A 22,852-nucleotide genomic window follows, 5' to 3' on the forward strand; every position below is an offset into this window, starting at 1 on the left:
CGTGCACACACACTGGTGATAGTGACCGTGGGGAAAACGCAACAAGGGTGAGTTACACACACGCACACACAACTAACTGGGTACAAACAATCAAGGAAAAGCGATACACTGCCCGCCACCCCTTGACTCAGTGCAGGCATGGCTCTATGCTACCAGGGATATTGACTAATTTCTCCAGCACCATTACGGTTCGTCGGCCTGGAGTGAAGCAGACACTCCTATCTCTACCAAACGGTACACAGCTTATCCACAGGCATCCCTCAGAGACAAAAGAGGGAGAACCAAGCACCTGCGGCACTCTTTATAGTGCTGGAGAGCTGGTGGGTCCAGCTCAGGTAGTTCAAGCAGGCCAATGGTCTGAGGCCAAGTACAAAGGTGCTTAAAGTGACCAATGGTCAGGTGTGCACTGTTTGGGTGGGGTGGAGCCAAACCTTGATTGACAGTGGTGTGTCTTCCAACTAGGTAGGGGCAGTGATGAGATCCGACCAGGTAGGGACAGTGTGGTCATGTGACAGCCACAGCTCTCCACAATACAATTGGCCATAGAACTGGCAGCTGCCTCCAGAATTTCACCACCTTACTGTGCCTGCAAGTGTGTTTCTCCAATGTTATACTAATTTTCATTGGCCTGATCCAGTGCTTGAGATGCTGGAAGAAATGATGGTCAGTTGTTGCCCATTGTGGGTCTGGGGCTGTTTCCCCAGAGTCTTCCGCTGATGAAGTCGGGTGTCCCCAGAGGTGGTGGGATGAGATTGGGCTGTACCGGGCCTTTAAGTGACCACCACAGCCTTTCAGTGGCTGGAATCTCCAGATGTGTTGTGGATAATGGGAGGAGGGATTGTGAGAAATGGGTTGGGGGTTGCCACTTGTAAACGTCCAGTTATTATGCTGCAGCTTGTTCTCTCCGAGAAAGCAGGGGGAAGGAAGTGTAATCAGGATCGCTGTGGGAGGCTGTGGGCTTGGAGTGGATATTGGTCGTTAACCTGTCCCCTGAGCTGGTGGTGTCAAGACAGGGAAGAGTCAGAGGTGGACCATGTGAAGGTGAGCGCAGGGTGGAAACTGGCAGCAAAGTTACTGACATTCTCAAGTTTATGCAATGAGGGGAAAGTCTGAAGAAATGGGGGAAATGAGTGGTGATGTCTTGGACCACAGACAAATTAGCAGGGAGGAGGAATTAGAGGCCTTAAAGTACATTCAAATGGATCAGGGATCATTATGGATCATTGAAGTCCCCAGGGCCTGACCTGGTGCATTCTCGGACCTTGTGGGAAGGAAGAGAACAAATTGCGGATGGTCCTGCAGAGATATTTACTACATCTTTGGCCACAGGTGAGGTTCCCGACTGGAGGCCTGTGTCTAGTGGTGTGCCACAGGGGTCGGTGTTGGGACCTTCGTTGTCTGTAATTTATATAAACGATTTGGATGTGAGTGTACAAGGCATGGTTAGTACGTTTGTGGACAGTGTAGAAGGTTATGGGGGGATCGATCAGCTGGGTATGTGAGCTGAGGATTGTCCAATGGCTTTCCATCCAGAGAAATGTGAGGTATTGTATTTTGGGAGATCAAACCAGGGTAGGACTTGTACAATGAATGGTGGGGTCCTGGGGAGTGTAATGCAACAGAGGGACCTAGGAATGCAAGTACACAGTTTGCTGAAAACAGCGTCACAGGTAGATAGGTTGGTGAAGGTGTTTGGCATGCTGGCCTTCATCAGTTGGGGCACTGAGTGTAAGAGTTGGGAAGTCGTGTTGCAGTTAGATAAACTGTTGGTGAGGCCTCACCTGGAGTACTGGGTAAATTTAGGTCACCCTGTTACAGGAGAGATTTGATCAAACTAAGAATGCAGAAAAAATTTACCAGGATGTTATCTGGATTTGAGGGCCTGAGGTACAAGGAGAGGTTCCGTAGACTACGGCTTTATTCCCTGGAAAGTATGAGATTGAGAGGTGGCCTGATAGAGGTAGCTAAGATCATGAGGGGCAGAGACAGGGTGAAAGCACATTCGTCTTTTTCCCAGGGAGGGGGTGCTAAAAACAAGAGGGCACAGTTTTAAGATTAGAGACAAGAGATTTAAAACGGACATCAGGGGCAGCTTCTTCACACAAAGGGGGGTGCGTATTTGGAAGGAGCTGCCAGAAACAGTGGTTGAGGAAATGGTAACATTAAAAGCCATCTAGATAAGTACATGGACAGCAGAGGTTTAGAGTGCTGTGGGCCAAATAAAGGCAGATGGGACTTTGCTTACTGGGCAGCACAGTCGGCATGGACGAGTTGGGCTGAAAGGCCTGTTTTCCTGCTGTAAGACTCTGTAACTCAATGAGTGTGGGATGAATACTGTTGTCAATGTACCCTAAAAGAGGTGAGAGAGGGAGTCCGAGCGAACTGAGACAAGGACTGTTCCATGTATCCCTCAAAGGGACACACAGTTCGCATCGCTACAACTTTGATTTACAGAAAGTGAATGGAGTTAAAAGGGAATTTGTTCAATAGCACAAGTTAAGTCAAACAATAAAGTGTTGAGGAGGAAGGGAAGTGGTTGGGCCTCTGTTCAAGGACGGTGGAGTGCCCTCACACCATCATAGTGTGGGGTGGAGGGACAGAGGGATTGGATACCATGGTGACAATGAGCTGGTCACGGATGTAATTGGGAAGGGACTGGACGAGGGGAGAATCGAGATGGGATGAAGTAAGTTCTGTGGGAGAAAAACAGGCTGAAAAAACGGACCTTTTTTTTTACCAAATAAACTTTATTCGTCATAAAAAACAAACCATATACAACAATAAAACAGTGCAAGCCTTTACATTCGTGTACGGATCAATCATTAGTGTTACCTTTTTATATAAAAAACACAGCACCGATGCCACTCGTGTGTCTCCCTGGGGTGCTACCCCAATCCCATATTTACAATATTTAAGGGGCTTTCTCGTCTGACCCTGCCCCTCCCTCTCCTGTGGCAGAAGAACCCTAAACTGTCGTCCTTCCCTATCGAGCCCTTGTGCTGGCTGCACCCAGCTTCAGTGCGTCCCTCAGCACGTACTCCTGCAGCCTGGAATGTGCCAGTCAGCAGCATTCCCCTACGGACATCTCGCTGTGCTGGAAGTCCAACAGGTTTCAGGCAGACCAAAGGGCGTCTTTCACCGAGTTGATGACCTTCCAGCAGCAGTTGATGTCCATCTCTGTGTGTGTCCCCGGGAACAGCCCGTAGATCAGAGAATCCTCCATTACGCAGCTGCTGGGGATGAACCGTGACAAGGACCCTTGCATCTTTCGCCACACCCTCCTTGGAAACCCACAGCCCGCAAAGAGGTGGGCGACCGTCTCGTCCCCATCGCAGTCCTCCCAGGGACAGCGTGCACTGGGAGTGAGGCTCCAACTATGCAGGAAGGGTCTGACTGGGAGGGCCCCTTTCGCCACCAGCCAAGCGAGATCTTGGTGCTTGTTGGTGAATTCTGGCGATGAGGCATTCTGCCAGATGGTCTGGACAGTCTGCTCAGGGAACCACCCCACAGTATCCATTGAGTTCTTCTCCTGTAGTGCCTGCAGGATGTTCCGTGCTGACCACTTCCTGATGGACTTCTGGTCAAAGGTGTTGGTCTGGAAGAACTTTTTTTTATGAAGGACAGGCAGTACGGGAGCGTCCAGCTGAAAATCTGTCCTAGCAGGAAAGTCTAGGGGAGGAGTTAATTCACTCTGTCATTTCAATCTTAACCCTCCCCAACAGCAGGAGCAACACTCCCCATGGCTCCTGATTCTGCCCCCGTGCAGCCTGTCCAACCTGTAATGATCCCATCTCCCCCACAATTGTTCCTGTAGACGGAGAAACACAGCTGGAAACAGGACCTTTGGCCCATCGAGTCCCTGCCAACCATCAACCACACATTTACACTAATCCGACACTAATCCCAGTTTTAATTTTATTTTAATGTCACAAGAATGTGAATCCCGCCCCTTTACCACCATTCCCCTGGTCATTTAGTCATCCAATAAATCCTCCAAATTCAATCCTGACCAGCACACAGCAGTGGTGCTCACCCTGAGATTATTACCTTTGAGGTAATTTTGTTCTATTCCCTGCTCCTTATAATCATCTAGTGGGGCCTCGTCCCTTTATTTAACCAAGACTGTATGGAGGATGTTTCCATATCTTCCACTTCCTTGAAAATACCCAATACCCAACTTCAACCTGCCCTCAAATTCACGGACCATTTCCGATCCCTCTCTCCCTTCTCTTGTTCTCTCTGTCTCCATCTCAGGAGACAAATTATCCACTGACATTGACTCCAAATGCACTGACTCCTGCAGCAACCTGGGGTATAACTCCCACCTCGTCACTGTAAGGACGCCATCTCCTTCTCTCAGTTCCTCCGCCCCTGCTGTATCTGTCCTCGAGATGAGGCCTTCCACTCCAGGACATCCGAGATGTCCTCCTTTTTCAGGAAATGGGGTTTTCCTCCACTGCTATTGATGGAGCCCCCACCCACACCTCCTCTATTTCCCACACCTGCTCTTGCCACACCTCCCCCACCACCCCCATCCCACCCCGACGGAACAGGGAGAGAGTTCCCCTGGTCCTTCCCTTTCACCCCACCAGCATCCAGCACATCATTCTTCACAACTTCCCCTCCCCACCCCTATCTGCTCACCTGGATCCACCTATCACCCGCCAGCTCTTGCTCCGCCCCTGCCCCTCACCTCTCTGTACCGGCTACCTCCCCTCCAACTCTCAGTCAAGATGAAGGGTCTTGACATGAAACGTTGACTGTACATTTCCCTCCATAGCTGCTGCCTGACCCGCTGAGTTCCTCCAGCATCTTGTGTGTTGCTCCAGATTCCAGCACCTGAAGTCTCCTGCGTTTTTGCCAAATGTTGTGTTATCTGCAAACGTACTAATCAGCCCACCTACATCTTCATCCACATTATTGATCTATATGTCACAAACAACAGAGGTCCCAGCACTGATCCCTGCGGAACACCACTGGTCATAGTGCCATAGAGTCATACAGCAGGGAAACAGGCCCTTCGGCCCAACTCGTCCATGCCAACCAGAGAAACACCAATTTATCCCAATTCTCTGCCTGCTATTGGTTAACCAATCCTCTATCCATGCTAATACCTTACCCCCAACTCCATGCATCCTTATCTCATGTTTAAGTCTTTTATGCAGCACCTTATCGAACGCCTGCTGGAAATCCAAGTGTACAACGTTCCCCTCTGTCCACTGCGCTCATTATATCCTCAAAGAACTCCAGTAAATTTGTCAAACAGGACCTGCCCTTCCTGAATCCATGCTGTGCCTGCCTGATGGAACCACTTCTATCCAGATATCTTGCAATTTCTTCCTTAATGAAAATTTCAAGCATTTTCCCAACTACAGACCTTAAGCTAACTGGCCTATAGTTACCTGCCTTTTGCCTACATCCTTTTTTAGAAACAGTGGCATGACATTCACTGTCTTCCAATCTGCCGGGACCTGCCCAGAGTCCAGAGAATTTTTGTAAATTATCACAAACGCATCTGCTATAAGTTCCACCATTTCTTTCAGTAACCTGGGATGCATCCCATTAGGACCAGGGGACTTGTCTACCTTTAGGCCCACGAGTTTGCTCATCACTACCTCTTTAGTGACAGCGATTGTATCGAGGTCCTCACCTCCCATCGCGTCCATAACATCTCTCTTTGGCATGTGAGACATGTCCTCCACTGTGAAGACCAACACAAAATAGTCCGGACTGGGAAACGGAGAGAGAGAAACGGGAGCAAATGAGGGAGGGGAGACCAGGAGACTCCATTCACTTTTTATTTCACACTTCCCACATTTATATTTACACCGGTTTTATTTCTGGGCTCATTTTGGGTTTTACAATGCGGAATTTGGGGATTAAATGGGGCCCGTTCAGCACCAACCTGTTGTCCACGGGGTTTCTGCCCCACAGCCCCTGAACCCCGCTCCTGACGACGGTCCCGAGATCCGTCCGGTTTACAGATCCGGAGCGGAAACGGAGCAGATTCTCAGCCACTTGTTGAAATCCCAAATCCGGAAGAAAGGATAAAGTTTCTCCGTGAATTCATTCCTAGTGAAGGTGTGGAGATGGGACACGGTGTCCAAGTTGTAAAATGAAACTGTCCCGGACTCGTAACTGAGATAAACTCCCACCCTCCGGGGGATGGGACCGGCAGGGAGACGGGATAGAGGGGAGGTGTTCACGTAGAATTCGTCACCAGCCCGCTCGATGCTCCAGACTCCGTTCTCCGGGTTCAGGTCGATCCCTCCCTTCCTCTCCACAGACTCTCCGGCGACTCCCAGCCTCCAGCTCTGATTCCCCGCCACCTCCACCTCCCAGTAATGTCTCCCCGATGTGAATCCCTCCGATCCCAGCACACAGGACCAGACTGTGAACCTCTTCCCGGTGTCGGGGAGATCCCTCCGGGTTCGGATCAATCTCACCCTCTTCCGATCCTCAGACACCTCGAGCCGCGGACTCGCCGTTTCCACATCCAGGGTGACGGAGACTTGGGGGAAGAAGCAGAGAATTAGAGAGTCCCCGGGGGTCGGGGGGAGACTCGGGCAGCGCGGCCCCGGCACCGGGGGAGAGGCCGCTCGGCCTCAGGGACACAAACGTTGCCCGGGGTTTCTCCGAGGGCAGTGGAGCTCGCAGGGGTGGGGGCAGAGCAGTCGGTGGCGTTCAGGAGTGAGGGCGATGTGGGGTTGAGGAGGGGAGTGAGGAGGGGAGTGAGGGGGGAGTGAGGGGGGAGTGAAGGTGGATGGGAATCAATGGTGGGGTCGAGGAGTGACCGGAAACGGGGAGAAGGAGAAGGATTGAGGGGAGGGAGCAGGAGGATGGAGGCGGGGGGGCGGGGGGAGAGTGTGGGTGAAGGAGCGTTTGAGGGGCGAGGAGGAGATGGGGAAGAGGGTTCGGGAGGGAGTGAGAGAGGTGATGGAGGAATGACAGTGGAGAGGGGGGTTATCGAGGGGCTTGGGAAGATCAGGGGTGGGGAGGAGATGGAGAGGTGAGGGTGAGGTGAGGGGAATGGGAGAGCTGAGGGAGGGATTAGATATGGGGTGGGCAGGGGTGAGGGAGAGATCGAGTGATGGAAAAGTGGGAGGATTGAGGGATGAGGGGAGAACAGAGGGAGGAGGAGGGAGGGGATGTTTAATCAAGGGTGGGGAGAGAAGGAGGTGGGGAGAGAGGGGTTGGGGAGTGGGGAATGAGGGTGAAATAGGGGAGGTGTGGTGTTCAAGGGGTGGGGCCGATTGAGGGCTGACGGAATCGAGTGATGATGAGGGAGCCTGAGGGATGTGGAGATTGAGGGTTGAGGTGAGGAGAGGTTGAGGAGAGGAGGGGATGGGGGGAGTGGTGAAGAGGGCAAGGAGTAGTGCGAGGTGTGCAGGGGATGAGGGAGATCAGGAGAGAGTGGGGGGGTGTCAGAGAGATTGGAGGGGAACGGGAGGAACGGGGAGATCGGGGATGAGGGCGTTGGAATGAGGGGAGTGCAGGAGTGAAGAACAGTGAGAGGAAACGGAGGGTGAGGATGGGACTGAGGTTGAGTGGGGAGGGGATGACTGAGGGATGGCGGAGATTGATGAGTGAGTGAACGAGGAGGGGATAAGCTGGGAGGGGCAAATCGAGGGGGGAGCGATGAGGAACATGGGAGGGGCTGGTGACTGGGAGGGGAGGGACTGGGGAGGGTGAGGGGTGGGTGTGAGTTCAAGCAGTGAGGGAGAGCGGTGATAAGGGGGGAGAGCAGGGTGTGAGCGGGAGACTGGGGGGAGGGGGAACGGAGGGAGGGTGCAAGTGTATTGGAGGGTTTGAAGAGTGAGGGAGAGTGGGTGGTGAGGGGGAGTGGGGGTGTGAGGAGGGGAGAGATCGAGGGGTAAATCGTGAGTGAATCAGGATGTGTGAGGGGAGGGGAGAGCAGGGTGGGGGGGGATGAGGGGCAGAGCAGAGGGAGATGGAGGGGTGAGGGGTGAGACTGAGGGAAGGGTCTGGGTTGGTGGGTGAACGATGACGAGGGAAGGGGGAGAGAGCGATCAGTGGTCGGGGGGAGACGGTGGTGGGGGGTGTATTGGGGCGACAGTGAAAGCAGAGATGGAGGGAGGACGAGTGGGACAGGGAGATCGAGGGGTGGGAGGGAGCACGGGATGAAAGGGTTGATTGATGGGGGGGAGTGAGGATGGGGAGGGAACTCGGGAAATGGGATGGGACAGGAGATCGGAGGGGGAGATTGAGGAGCAAGAGGGTGAAGGGGAGGGGGAGAGGGTCGGGAGGGAAGATCGAGTGAGGAGGGGGGAGAACTGAGTGAGGAGGAGGCTGAGTGGTGAGGGGGAGAGCAGAGGGGATATCTAGGAGTGAGGGGATATCGAGGGAAGGGAGGGGTGGAGGGTGGGTGGGAAACAGGCTGAAGGGAGGGATGGTGGGGATGGTGGAGAGGGAGATTGAGGGATGAGGGGGAGAGCAGGTGGGTCTGAGGGATGGGGGGGCTGAAGGATGGGGAGCAGGGTGTGGGGGAGATCGGCAGGTGAGGGGAATGATGGGGAGGGGGTGACGGAGGGGGAGCAGGGTGGGGGGAGATCGGCGGGTGAGGGGAGTGATGGGGAGGGGGTGACGGAGGGGGAGCAGGGTGGGGGGAGATCGATGGGATGCAGGAACAGCAAGGGGTGAGGGGGAGATTCTGGGTGAGGGGGAGAGCAGAGCAAAGAGGAGGAATGAGGGGTGAGGAGGGAGGTCGGTGAGGGGGCGGCAGAGGGAGGGAGAGACTGAAGGTTGGGAGATGAGGAGGAGAATGGGGAGGGGTGATCGAGGGGTGAAGGAGGGAGCAGGTCGAGGGAAGAGTGAGGGGGATTTGAGGGACGAGGGGAGATCAGGAGGGACAAAGGGGAGAGGAGGGGTTTGGGGGGAAATTGAGGGACTACAGTGGGATTGAGTGGGATTTTGAGAGGTTGGGGAAGAAGGGATGGGGCAAGATTTAGGGATGGGGTGAACAGGGAGGGAGATCAAGGGGGGTGGGAGGGGTGAGCAGTGTGGTGTGTGGAGGAGGGGAGAGCAGGGAGAGGGGGTACAGTAGGGATGGTCATCGAGGGGGTAGGGTGAACAAGACTGCAGGGGGTGTGGGGAGAACATGTTGGGGGGAGATCGGGGGATGAGGGTGTGAGTGAGGTGGGAGGGGGAGATCGGGGGTTCAGGGCCTGAGTAAAGGGGAGACTGAGGGATGAGGATGTGAGGGAGTGAGAAGAGATCGGGGATGAGGGAGAGATCAGGAAGGAGGGCAAGAGTGAGGGGGTGAGGTGGGGAGCCAAGGGAGTTTGAGAGATGAGGGGTGAGATTGGGGGCTGAGGGATGAGGAGTGGTGGGGAAGGGGGTGACTGATGGGGAGTGAGAGCCAAGAGAGAGAACGAGGAGTGGGGGTAAGATTTGAGGGATAAGGGTGAGATTGAGGGATGAGGGGAGATCGAGGATCAAGGGGTGGTGCAGGACCCAAGTGAGATATTTCAGACTGGGAGGGATAACGTCGGGAGATGGGGAAAGCCAAGAGGAGGAGTTTTCAAGTGATAGGAGGCTGGAGGGGGGGCTGGGAACAGAGTGAGGGTGATTGAGGAGGTGGAGGGAGCAGAAGGTGGAGGAAGTGGGGGTTGGAGGGTGTGGGAGGGTGGGGGAAGTGGGAGGTGCAGGAGGTGGGTGAAGGGGAAGCAAAGGATGATGGGAGAGCATAGGGGTGCAGATCGAGTGGTTGGAGTGGTCGGGGGTGAGGGGGAGACCAGTGGGTGATGGGGAGAGCAGAGGGAGAGAGATCGATAAATGAGGTGTGCGGAGAGAGAACGGGGAAAGGGTGTGGTCGATGGGGGGGGTCGAGGAGAGATGGGGGAACAGGGGGTGAAGAGTGACAGGTGGGTGAGAGATCGAGGGGCAAGAACATAATGCCACAGGAATAGGAACAGGAGGGGGCCATTCAGCCCTTCGAGCCTGCTACAATATTCAATAAGCTCATGGCTGACCCAAACTCAATCTTCCTTGTCCACTTTCCAGCCCCCAACTCCCTGATTTCCTTAAAGATTAAAAAACAGTCAATTGTGAAATTATTCAAAGAATCAGCCCCCCAGAGTTTTCTGGGGCAAGGAATTCAAAAAACTCAAAATCCTTAGCAAGACAAAAAATCCCTCCACATCTCACAGTAAGTGGGTGAGCGCCCGTTGGTCCGGGACCCTCCCACTAGGGGAAACATCTCCAGCCTTTACCCTGTCAACCTTCCTGAGCACCGCCCATGTACCAATAAGATCCCCTCCATCCCTGTAAACTCCAGTCAGTACAGACCCAACCTGTTCAACCTTTCCTTGTCAGACAATCCCTCCACACCCGGGATCATCCCAGTGAACCTTCTCTGAACCACCCTCAGTGTCAGGCATGGCCTCACCAAGGAGGTGGTAGAGGTGATGGGACGGTGCTGTGGGGGCGACCGTACTGCAGTAACCGGGGCTGAGGGGGCAGGTTTATACTCTGACTCATTTCACACTGCGGAGAGAAACAGTGGGTGAAGTGTAGGATCAGTGTTCCACGCGATCCCCTGGTACGGGGAGGGGGAGAGAATTACCCCACGTTCAAATAACACAATGACGAACGCTGAAACCGACCTCGACAGATCGAGTGACCTGTGGCGAGGGAGACGGAGAACCTGGAAACTGGCCAGATCATTGGGAGTTCAAGTGGTTCACTTGGCCCTTCAGACTCCTGCCCACACTCTGGGGCTCACTCTCAGTCAGCTCAAAGTACCTGGGGACGGGAACAGACCGGTCTCCCTCAGCACCTCCCCTTTCCCCAGAACAAGCGGGTCAAAGACAGATGGACATTTATAAAACGTCTCTCCCGTCCCTTTCAGAACATTCCAACATGTTTTACAGCTGATGAAGTAACTTGGAACTGTACACAGCACTGGTTGGACCACAGGCTGAGTTCTGTGTACAATTCCGGCCACCACATGAGGGAACAGATATAATTCCGCTGAAGAGAGTGTAGAGATTGATAAGGTTGTTTGCAGGACTGGGAACCTCTGCACAGGAGGAGTGACTGGATCAGCTTGGGTTGTTTCATTGGTGGAGAAGAAGCCAAGGGGAGACTTGACTGAGGTGTAGATCAGTATGAAAGGAAGGAATTATTTCCCGCAGCAGAGGTCAAATTTGAGGGGGCATATTTGATAGGATCAGGGGCATTAATTGGTAGGAATGGCAATTAACGGGGAGGATCAAAGGGGATATGGGGAAATATTTCCCATCAGAGGATGGTGGGGGTCTGGAACTCAGCGCCTGAAATGGTGACAGAGGGAGAAACACTCATCACATTTCAGAAATACTAAAGTGTGTCAATGAGGAGCCGTGAGCTGCAGGGCTACGGACCCAGTGCTGGACGGAGGGATTAGGTTGAGTCACTCTTTCTCCATCGGCACAGACACGATGGAGTTCTGCTCTAATTCTGTCTACAAGTCTGCAGATGATACCACCATAGTGGGCTGTATCTCAAATAATGATGAGTGGGAGTACAGGAAGGAGATAGAGAGCTTAGTGACATGGTGTCATGACAATAACCTTTCCCTCACTGTCAGAAAAACAAAAGAGCTCGTCATTGACTTCAGGAAAGGGTGACGTGTATATGCACCTGTCTACATCAATGGTGCTGAGGTCGAGAGGGCTGAGAGCTTCAAGTTCCTCGGGGTGAACATCACCAACAGCCTGTCCTGGTCCAACCACGTAGACACCCAGCCAAGAAAGTTCACCAGCGTCTCTACTTCCTAAGGAGGCTAAAGAAATTTGGCCTGTCCCTTTTGACACTCACCAACTTTTACCGATGCACCATAGAAAGCATCCTATCTGGATGCATCACCAATTGGTACGGCAACTGCTCTGCCCAGGACCACAAGAAACTGCAGAGAGATGAAGACATAGCCCAGCACGTCACGGAAACCAGCCTCCCCTCCAATGAACTCGATCTATACATCTCGCTGCCTTGGTTAAGCAGCCAACCTAATAAAAGACCCCACCCACCCGGGTCATTCTCTCTTCTCCCCTCTCCCATCAGGCAGATAGAGGAGCCTGAGGGTACATACCACCAGACTCAAGCACAACTTCTATCCCACTGTGATAACACTATTGAACGGTTCCCTTATACGATGAGATGGACTCCTGACCTCACAATCTACCTTGTTGTGATCTTGCACCTTATTGTCTACCTGCAATGCACTTCCCTGTAGCTTTGACACTTTACTCTGTTCTCTGTTATTCTTTTTTAACCTGTACTACCTCAATGCACTCTGCACTAACTCAATGTAACTGCACTGTGTAATGAATTGACCTGTATGAATGGTATGCAAGACAGGTTTTTCACTGTACCTCAGTACAAGTGACAATAATAAACCAATTCCAATGATGGGCTGAATGACCTCCTGTCTGGTAAATGTTCATTAATTTTTATGATTCTGTGTTGCTCCAGGGAAACCCGTGTCTCAGTAACAGGGCAGTTACTGGATAAACCTTCTCACCAGCATCAGAGAGATGGCCAACATTCCAGTGTGTGAGTTTGACACCTCCCTCTGTACACATGGGAAGAGGTCACCTGAGGGAGCACGCGGGCTGCAAATGTTCTTGTTCTGAGGACGCATTCTCAGAACAACAGGAACAGTCAGAGCCTCTGACAAGAACAGACATTTCCCGGTCACAACATGTGATGTTCACTTGAAGGAACTGGGAAAATATCAGGTCCTTCAGGGCCAGTTCTGTTGGTTATTCAGCTGTAACTGACCCTCCCAGGTCAGCAGTCCACCACTGACCCAAGCTGAAATGTGTCGGGTCTTCTGTCCCAGTCCAACACCCAACTCATGCCCAGAACCCAAGCCCAACAACTGGCCTCAACCTCCTGAAATGATCGGCAGAATCCCGGATTCAGCACTCACTCATCCCACAGCTTTAACAATGTGACTGTGTATCCAAACACACAAGAGTTTCACACAATACAGACGCCATTGTCTCAAAGTACACACATGGATGTGGTGACGTTCACGTTTGTGTGAAAAACATCTTCTTGCAGAGTGAAACGGCTGGAATGAAGCAACTCCATCTGAACAAAAATGTTTGTTCAAAGGATGCACCAGATGAGCTATTCCTGAACCAACATTAACCCATTCAGGGACTGTGCTTCAGTGTTCATTATGAATGAGCAGACAGTTTCATTGAATTGTGGAACAGCCTGTACTTACCATAATCTATTTCCACATCATCGTGACCTGCACAAAACAGAAATATTTCACAATTTCACTGATGACTGACACTCGGATAAAAATATTGTGACAGGCTGGGCATAAAATGTAAATGAAAGGACAGGTGCTCCCCAGGTTACGAACGGCTGACTTATGTGCAGCCCATACATAGGAACCATAGGCCTCACTGTGTTTGACTGCCGGTGGGATGGATTTGTCAGCTGCTGCGGGGCTACAGGCATCTTCTGCCATCTGGGAACTCGGTCTGTGGCAAGATCTGAATGGTGGAATTAAACAGTCTGGTTTAACTGCACATTGCCCTTGGTTGGCTCAAGTTTTATATGTTGCTCGGTGGCTGCATTTCCGAGTTGCAAACTGTTTGTAACTGGGGGAGGATCTGTGTGCAGCACAGAGCAAATCCAGGGTTAGTAAAAACTAAAAGAAAACTTAACAGTTTTTACTTGAATGAACAAAGCACTTGCGGTCAGACAGATGAGTTGACAGCACAGACATATCAGTATGATCTAACGGCCTGGATCCAGGGTGACCAGGACTGGGTGTTCAACATTCCAGGCTGTACGAAGTTCCAAAGGAACAGGCCAACAGGGAAAGGGGTTAGTTTTTTTACTCAGAGAGTGGTGGGGGGAGAAGGGCACAACCAATCGGAAAAAGACTCCCCATCTTTGAAACAAAAATGAAGTGTTAAGCAAAGGGAGCACATGGATAAATACTCCGCAATTATGAGTTGTGGTGTGATTGGGATGGAAATGTGCAAATTTCAATGACACAGAACCTTTCACGGTCAAATTACGCTGAATCCTGGAGTTTGTTTCTTTGGAAAACAGATGGAAATGTTGAATTTTACCTCAGAACCCAATCAGGTGCAACAATTTATTGAAGGCACCTTTAACATCGGAAACCAAATCAAACAGGGCTGGTCACTGAGCCACTGAAGGAGTTATTACACAGCTGACCAAACACTTGATCAGAGGCGGTCGTTTCATGGGCATCTTAAAGGAGGAAGCAGAGAGACAGAGGTTTAGCGAAGGAGTTCCAGAGCTCAGGCCCACAGCCACTGAACACAGAGCGAGCAACCGTGGAGTGATTAACTTTGGGATGTTCAAGAGTTTGTAACGTGGAACCCACAGAAATCTCCCAAGGCTGGAGAGCAGAGGGAGATGACAGAGAAAGGGAGGGGATGCCACAGAGGGGATTAAAAACTTAAAGTTCAAATTTGTAGCTTGTTGAAATGAGGAGACAAACTGATGTCAGTGAGCACGGGGCTGATGTGATCGGGATTTTGAAAGAGTTTTGGATGAGCTGAAGTTTACAGAGAGAAGGGGACATCGGCTCGGTGTGTGATGGAAGGGAGAATCCTTGAGGTGACAGCAGCAGAGAGGACGGTATCACCACCAGATGAGACAAGGAGAGGCAGAGACAAGCAACATTACGGAGGTGGGAAAGGTCAGTCCTGGTCACAGCACAGAAACGTGGTCGGAAACTCCTCTCGGGGTCAAACGTGGCCCAAGGTGGCGCTCAGTCTGGTTCAGACTCACACAGGTGACAGGGAGAGGGATGGCGGTGGTGACTGGGGAGGGGAGTTTGGGGCAGTGACTGAACACCGTGTCTTTGGTCTTCCCAATATTAAGCCGGAGAAAACTCTGCTCATCCAGCACTCAATGTGGGACAGGCAGTGAGCTCCAGAGACACAGGGCTGGTGAGAGGTGGTGGTGAGGTGCAGAGGGGGTTGTCAGTGGACTCTGGAAACAGGCCTGGTGAGTGGGTGATGATGCTGAGGGGCAGTGCGTTGGAGAGAAATTAGGAACTGAGAACAAACTCCTGGGAACAGGAGAGGAACCTTCTGGAAGTGAGAGGAGTGACCGCTGCAAGAGAGCCCCTGCTCTGGTTGGGCAGATAAACCGGTCAAGTAATCTTCCAACCGGCACATCTTTGTGATGTGGGAGGAAACCGGAGAACCTGGAGGAAAGCCACACCGTCACAGGGAGGACGTGCAAACTCCACACAGACAGCACCCGAGATCAGGAGCAAACCTGGGTCACTAGTGCTGGGAGTCGGTGGTTCACTTGGTGTGGCACTGTGTGCAGAACAAGAAGGGAAAGGGAGATGGAGGGGTCAAGGGTTTCTTTGTTATGGAGAGGGTGATGTCCGCAGATTTGAAGGAGAGGTGACAGAGCTGGAGGAGAGGGAACTGTAACGATGTCAGCCGACGCGGGACATGGGACTGGGAAGGGAAATTTGAAGGTCAGCAGATTAGTGAGAACAGGGTCACGGAGCCAGAAAGGTCTCAGGTAATGAAACCGGCTGGAGTCAGAAATCTTACCTTCCAAAGCGCAAAACAGCTGGAGTTCTGAAAGACAAGAAGCAGGAACGTGTCAGTGAGTGAGACCTGCAGCTGGTTCCACACTGTGCACAAACAGAGCACAATTCACACGGTGCCCACTGGATCCACAGACACTGACGGCAGTGAAGGAGGGCAGTCCGACACCACGTCCACACCAGACAGAGGAGACTGACCGAGACTCATCCCACTTCCAAGCTACCCAAGGCCAGGGTACAACAAGCATTTTCTAAATGTGCCAAGGGCTTTTATTCGAGGCATTTGAGTTCCAGACTTTAAATATAGTTTAGGTGAAGAACATTTTTCTCAGGTCTCTTCTAATCTTTCTGAAAATTGCTTTAAATCAGTATTACCAGGTTATTCACCTGACTACTCAGGGAAATAGATCCTCTGTTCCAATGACACCAGCCCAAACCTCTTCCCCCAGCTAAAGTTCCACAGCACTGACAACAGGCTGGTAAATCTCCCCACATCCTCTCTGATGCTCTTGTAGGGTGCTGACCAGACACACGCACAGTGCTCATTCCAGCTTATGTCCAACTAATCCGTTCAACTAATGGTGTTGCCTGTAACAACATACTGGGGAAGCCCAGGCAGTGATGGGATAATAGTTCTGGTGCACACTTAGGAACTAGAACTTGTCAACCTTGGGTTTCAATGAGAAGCGCAATCACAGGCAGTGACAATGACAGTGACAGTAGATTATGGGGTAGCTTTGTGTGTGCGCAGTTGTTCTGTAGCAGTCTTTCAATAAGCTCAGTGTGGATTCTCCCCTCTCTCCTCAATCTCAATGTTGAGGTTTAGCAACAAAAATCCAGTGCAGTTCTGAAGCAGTGCTACCTTGTCAGAGGTACCTAGTCCAAAAGTAAACCAACCCTCTCAGATGACAGAAAAGGTCTCTGGTAGCATTTCAAACAAGGTCATCCCTGCCAATATACATCAATCAACAGTTCTAAAATGAAATGACAAATCAGTGACGTTTCTGGTGCACAAATGAGCCTCTGTTCCTAAATGAGAGCAGTCACTGCACTTCAAAAGTTGAGTTCAGTGAGTCAAACTTTTCATCTACTTGTGGGTTTCAACTTCTTCCCCACTGGTGTTTGGTAAACTCAGTAAGCTTATTCCTCCAATTTAAGGCTTTCCAAGCACTGCCCAATATTTTCATTTACCAGTTTCTTTGCAATGGAAAATATACAAGCCCGCTTTTACATTTTACACAAACACATTTGCCAGTTGCAGCTTTCCGTTATTTTCTTAGTCTGCTGTCCTCAGTGTTTTGCAATTCCCTCCTGGCTTTTAGGTCGCCCTCTTCCTGTTCTCCTCCTAATCCCTGGGTCAAGTAAAGCTTCTTTCCTTATTGAAGTACAGGTTGTAAACTCATTCCTGAACACACTGAAACAGTGTTCCAATTCCTTGCCACCTTGTTACGTTCCATCTGTAAGACATTGTCAATTTAACCACTAATTTCATTTTCAGTTTCCATACAAATTATAATCACTTGTCTCGCTGGGGTGGAGGAATAAACAGTCTCATTGCACAAGTCCACTGGTATTTAAAAGCACAGCAACAGCTAACAAACCCACAAAAAAACTATGCACGAGGGCTTATTTCCGGAGGGATAGATTTGAGAAGAAGAGAAATAATGGTGAACTGGGATTGAACGTTTAGACTAGACTTGGAGCTCTGTGTACCATTCTGATTACCACATTATATAGAGGGCACAGAAGCAATGAAGAGCTTGTGGGAGGGAGAAGGTTTACAGGATAATACCAGAAATGTGAGGGTGGATGTATCAGGGAACAGACTGGGTCTTTCTTTGAGAAAAGTGGCAGAGGGATGATGTAAAGGGGCAGGCACGGTAGTGTAGTGGTTAGCATAATGATATTACAGCGCCAGCAACCAGGGTTCAATTCCAGCCGCTGCCTATAAGGAGTTTGTATGCTCTCCCTGTGTCTGTGTAGGTTTCCTCCTGGTTCTCCAGTTTCCTCCCACATTCCAAATACAAACGGGTTAGGAAGTTGTGGGCATGCTATGCTGGCACCGGAAGTGTGGTGACACTTGCAGGCTGCCCTCAGAACACTCTACGCAAAAGGATGCATTTCACTGTGTGTTTCAATGTACATGTGACCAGTAAAGATATCTTAATAGCGGTTTTGAAAATTATGGAAAGTTTTAACAGGGTGGATCCAAAGAGAACGGTTCCACTTCTGGGGAAGAGCATAACTATAGGCCATCAATGTAAGACAGTCACCAAGAAATCCAATAGGAATTCAGAGGAGATTTCTTTACCCAATGAGTGTTGAGAATGGGGAACTTCCAAACTTTATGCAACAGATGAGGTGAATAATAGGCCGAAGGAAAATGTTTGAAGGAGAAAGGGACAGAGAGTTCTGCTGATAGATTTCAGTGAGGAAGGGCTGGAGAAGGCTTGAATGGAGCATAAATGGTTGAGTGGTTTGTCTGAATGGCCTTTACTGTGCTGTCCATCTAATGCCATCCAGGGAATGTTTCATGGGCCTTTCCGATCCAAGAAAGTAGCAATGTGCACTGTGCTCTTACCTTTAATCATTTTATCTTCTTTTCTGTGGATCATTACATCAAACGCAGCAGCTGTAAACACAAGGCCGGCAAACACCCAGAAAATCACCAGCCAGATGTTGAACTCATTGACTTTACGGAAGAAATCATCTGGAAGGGAAATATACAGAACTAGTACCAGATTTACAGGGGCTCATACCTCCTGGGACATTAGAAACATCCAAAAACGTACTGCGCTGTTAACATAAAGGCTCGTTTCCAGCAACCGGAAGCTTTTGTATTCATGCACTAGGGTGTGAGATACAGCTGGGTTCAGTTCTGATGGGTTCTCTCAGCTTCCCAGTCCCACCTACCCTGGTGAAGGGTCAGTGATGGAGAGGATGTACTTTGGTGAAATGGGAGAATATCAGAAAAACTCCCCCAAACCCCATCCCAGCAAAAGAATTCTACGGGCACAGACTTTGTTGCTGCACCAGGATGGTGAAGACCAAAGTGTTCCGTGTCCCCCTGACACGGGCCCTGGAGACTGTGTCCAGGTTAAGACGGACATTCACTAGGATCTCAGCTGCTGTCAGAAGCTGACATTAAACAGAACATCTGTGCCTCACAGTAACACTCAGATCCCTTCTGCAGTCATGACAAAGCCCAACACCCAGAGCTCTTTGTCCCAACACTACCCAGTGACGAGGGTTGGAATCTGGAGACGAGGATATGGGACTGGTGTGCCCTCCCCAACCTGCTGAGCCGGGAAATGCTCCAGGCTCAGACATGAAAAGCTGCCCCTTGGGGTGAGAATGGTGGAGCAGCTGGTGGAGCTGACGTCTCCCAGCTCCAGCGACATGGGTTCAATCCTGACCTCCACTAATCCCAAAGATGTGCAGGTCAGTGTGTTACTTGGCCACTGTTAATTGGCCCCCGTGTGTGGGTGGGTGGGTGGGTGTATCTGGGAGGGGAATTGATGGGAGAGTGTGAAATGGGATCAGTGTAAATGGCTGCCTGATAGTCAGTGCAGACTCAGTGGGCCGAAGGGCCTCTTTCCGTGCTGTACAATCCTATTCTCCTGCTCATGGGTCCACTTCCAGAGCTGGTGCTTTCAGGAGAGAAGATTAATTGTACTTGTTCTTTCATGGAATGATTCCCGGGCTCCCACGTACCTGATATCTGGAGATGGGCCTCTCGTGTTTTCCTCAATGACCGACTGTGGATGAAGCACGAATACTTGTTCACGGAATCACTTGTGACATCGATGTGACTGTGGACAGTGATGAGGCCTCTGGAGCCCTCTGTGACTCGTGTGTCAGACAGTGCTGTTACATCTTGTCCACTCCCATCCACCCACCGTGTCTGTGGCTCAGGATACCACCCATCAGATTTACACACCACACGAACTCCATGCTTGTTGTTTTCCTCCAGGTGAATCCAGGGCCGGAGTCCGAATCCTGCAATTGGGATTTAACTAGTGAACACAAGGATGAAAAGGCGGAACACGTGAAGGAAAGGGCTCTCCGTGTGCCAGGTCTATAGGCAGCACAGGACACCATGGGCCGGATGACCAACAGAATCTGGCAGCAGAGCGACCTGGAACAAATCATTGGTTGGATCCCGGGCACCACCCCATTACCCACTGTCACCGCTGCCATTCTGCTCCAGGACAGGAGTTTTCCAGCCTGTGCTGAGGCTGCTATTTGAATCGTTAGCAAAACCCCTGGATTTTCCAGTAAATCCCTTGTGGTTCCACTTTCCAATCACAGAGCCTGCTGACTGACATTCCCGATTTAAAACCTGCTGTGAACATTGTGCCTCAGACTCACAGCGGTCACCAGAGGGACTCACCTTCAACTTGTAGATTGAGCACCGCCTGCTCATGGAACGTGCTGGATTTGATGGAACACGTGTAGCTCCCTTCATCTGATAACTTTGTCCTCTTCAGTTTAAGTGAGGCATTTCCACGGGGAAACTGTTCCTGAAAAAGTTCCGTCCTCCCTCGATAAGCCTTGTCCTGCACATCAGGTCGATCCTGTCCGCCGGTGTGTAAATGTACTGGTGAAGCCGGGCTCGATGTAAACCATCGAACCTCCAGATGGTCCAGTGAGGTATCTGGTACTAGTTGGCACACTAATACCACATCTTCACCCACCGTGGCCGCGATGGGATAGCTTGGTACAAACACACCGAACTCCTCTGGTAAAATACAATGTTTATACTTCAGAATTCTTGTTGTAAGAACTTTCATGCAGATGGTTCAAAATGAAACAAATGAGATTCTCTTGTGACAGTTTGGAGCTCTTCCAAATATCATTGATCTAGATAAGTTGTTCACTGATAACTTTCACTGATAAGTCATTGAGGAAAAGAGGCAGCACAAATGAAAGCTGCTGTCATATCTTCTTGTTCTAGCTCTTTTTTTCCTCAGTAAATATGTTGGGGCTACAACAGGACACCCTGACTTCACTCTCCCCCACACTGAGGAACCCATCTGCTTCACCAATGTCCTTTGGGAAAGGAAATCTGCCGCCCTCACCCTGTCTGTGGCTCCATGTGACCCACAGACGCACAGCAATGTTGCTCACTGAAGTGCCCTCTGAAATGACCCACCAAGCAACTTAGTTCAGGGGCAATTAGGGATGGGAAATAATTGCCAGTGATGCCCACATCCTGTGAATAAATGTTCTTCAAGAGTGGGAATTATTTAAACACCGTTTGCTAGGCTATTTGTGGTTTGAATGCAGCGAGAAACACTGAACAAGGAACCTCTCTGGATTCACTTCAGTTCTTTTCATGGATTTTCAAACCCAATGAACCCGGTGCAGGGCTGACCAGGTGTTGTACTGTTGGAGGTTGGGTCTTGTTCATGTTACTCTGAAGTCCCAGACAATCCATCTCTTCTGGTAAGTGTGAAAAAGCTCAGGACATTATTTAATGAGGAAGAGTTCTCCCAGGCTCCCGGCCAACATTCAACCCTCAGACAGCAGGAACAGATTCCATGCTCAGTGTTGTTTCTGTGACCATTACTGCATACAAAATGGTAGACACATTTGTGTACACATTCGGATTTGTCTCGGCCCAAATCATTAACTGTTTATTTCCCTCCATAGATGCTGCCTGACCTGCTGATTTCCTCCAGCACTTCGTGTGTATTGCTCCAGATTCCAGCATCTGCAGAATTCTTTGTGTCTGAGTTATTTGTATTCATTAACTGAAATCTAACACAGGATTATTTGGGGACTGAGTGATCCTGTTCAAAACAGAGCCTCAGCGGGTTGAACGTTTGGCTATTTCGGACACAAGTGGGAAATTCCTCAGCGGGTTGAACGTTTGGCTATTTCGGACACAAGTGGGGAATTAGGAGTCCAGGGTAAGGCAGTGGGACTGTCCCCACACTTTACATGACGGATCTGTGGTGATGATCTGAAGAAAGAAAACCACAAATGGTGGAAATCTGAAACACAGGTAATGCCAGAAGTAACAGCAAGTCGATCAGTGTCTGTGGAGGGAAAGTTCAGGCCTTCTGCAGTAACACACACCACATGGAGCTGTGCAGTGAGAGGCTGCTGAATGCCATGGAAACAGTGTCACGGTGCAGAGGGAAATTTCACAGAGAGAGCAGAGTGAGGGAGGCAGGAAGAGGAGAGGTGGGGTTCATAATTGAGAAAAGGCCATTATTTGGGCCCAAAACTGAAAAGTATTTGTCAACCTCAGGACATCCCAGTGGGCTTCAGGGCCATTCAGTGAAGATTGAAGTATCAGCAAGTATCGGTTGTAATGCAGTAAGCCAATTGTACACAGCAAGCTCCCACAAGCAGCAATGTGACATCAACAAGATGATCTGTTTCTGTGGTGTTGACTGAAGGATAAAGTTTATCCAGGAAGCTGAGGATGTTCTCCTTTGGCAGTGGGGTGGGGGTGGAGCAGGGGGGATGGTGGATGAGGGGAGGTTCTCTTCAGGACAGCAGTTCATCATTGCACCTGAAAAACAGCACCTCCAACAGAGCAGCATCCTCTTAGACCTGGATTGGAGCAGTAGCCTAAATCTGTGTGCTCACAGCTCAGCAGGGCACTTAACCCACAATCTCTGACCCAGGCAATCACTGACCGTGTCTATTCCTGCCAGTATAAACTCATCCCAGAGATTAGGTCGAGTTGCACAAACTTCAAGACAAGGTGTGAGTGATACTTGCACTGACGGTTCCATTGCTTACCCATCATCACAGCGTGGACCAGCAGACACACAAAACTGCAGCATCTTCCCTTCATCACAGGCAGAAATCATTGACTGTTTTCACCTGGAAAGAGAATGCCTTGTATTTTATAAAAGGAGCATCGCCAAAATTATTAGCCCTTTCCAGGGATTCTATTGCCTGTCATTTTAACTGGTACATCCGCTCATGATAAACCAGTGAACAACGTGATCAAAATACAACCGAGTGAAATCTCACACAACAATGTCCCGCCGCATAATTTCAGGGCTGACATTTTTTTACTGCAATTTATTCCACACGCTTTGGTATGTTTTTTTTAGCAAAATGTTCCAAGCAAAAGCTAAGGCAGTTCACAATTAGTTTCAGTAGCATCAGAACGTTAAGCAGCAAGCCCTTTTCCACAGCTCCTGCAGAGAAACACCGATGAGGAGGGAGCCAGGATTCCCGGGGACAGCGCTGTGAAATGACCGTTGTGCTGAGTCAAGGCACGGGGCACATTTACAGTCGGATCGGAAATAA

The 22,852-nt window shown here is 50.4% G+C and overlaps 1 protein-coding gene and 1 pseudogene across 1 annotated transcript in view; both read right to left on the reverse strand.

Moving 5' to 3' along the window:
• Positions 1–22,852, reverse strand: part of LOC127586071 (butyrophilin subfamily 1 member A1-like) — a 119,789-nt gene that overhangs the window by 95,749 nt on the left and 1,188 nt on the right. The window lies entirely within an intron of this gene.
• Positions 1–22,852, reverse strand: part of LOC127585803 (uncharacterized) — an 87,933-nt pseudogene that overhangs the window by 64,017 nt on the left and 1,064 nt on the right.

This window comes from Pristis pectinata, chromosome 34, assembly GCF_009764475.1.
Source record: "Pristis pectinata isolate sPriPec2 chromosome 34, sPriPec2.1.pri, whole genome shotgun sequence".
Lineage (NCBI taxonomy): Eukaryota > Metazoa > Chordata > Chondrichthyes > Rhinopristiformes > Pristidae > Pristis > Pristis pectinata.